The following is a 794-nucleotide window of genomic DNA, read 5'->3' as shown; positions in this document are numbered from 1 at the left end:
CCTTGGTGATAGAAATGATGCTGGAGAACACATGATAGAATTCTGCAAAACCAATGATTTGTTCATTTCAAATACCTTCTTTAGACACCATAAGAGACAACTATACACATGGACCTCACCAGATGAAATACATAGAAATCAAATTGAGAAGACAAGAAAGAAGGAAAAGGTCAAAATGGATGTCAGAGGACACACTGAAACTTGCTGTCCAGCGTACAGATGCTAAAGCAAATGGAAGAAATGAGGAGGTCCAGGAGCTGAACATAAAATTTCAAGGATCCGCTCAAGAAGATAAAGCCCAATATTACAATAAAATGTGCAAAGATCTGGAATCAGAAAACCAAAAAGGAAGAACACGCTCAGCATTTCTTAAGCTGGGGAAACTGAAGAAAAAAATTCAAGCTTCAACTTTCATTATTGAAAGATTCTCTGGGCAAATTATTGATTGATGTGGAAAGCATCAAGAGAATATGGAAGGAGTACACAGAGTCACTGTACCAAGAGGAAATGGTTAATGTTCACCCATTTCAAGAGGTAGCATATGATCAAGAGCCAATGATACTGAAGGAAGTCCAAGGTGCATTGAAGGAATTGACAAAGAACAAGGCACCAGGAATTGATGGAATAAATATTGAAGTCTTTCAAGAAAATGAGGTGGCACAGGAGGCACTCACTCATCTCTGCCAAGAATTTTGGAAAACAACTATCTAGCTGACTGATTGGAAGAGATCCATATTTGTGCCCATTCCAAAGAGAGGTGACCCAATGGAATGCAGAAATCATTGGACAATCTC

The 794-nt window shown here is 38.7% G+C and overlaps 1 protein-coding gene across 1 annotated transcript in view; it reads left to right on the top strand.

Moving 5' to 3' along the window:
- DHX35 (DEAH (Asp-Glu-Ala-His) box polypeptide 35) overlaps nt 1-794 on the top strand; it is a 154,721-nt gene that overhangs the window by 88,546 nt on the left and 65,381 nt on the right. The window lies entirely within an intron of this gene.

This window comes from Chrysochloris asiatica, unplaced genomic scaffold, assembly GCF_000296735.1.
Source record: "Chrysochloris asiatica unplaced genomic scaffold, ChrAsi1.0 scaffold00403, whole genome shotgun sequence".
NCBI lineage: Eukaryota > Metazoa > Chordata > Mammalia > Afrosoricida > Chrysochloridae > Chrysochloris > Chrysochloris asiatica.
Note: the sequence above shows the minus strand (reverse complement) of the source record. Positions and strands in the feature narration are given on the sequence as shown.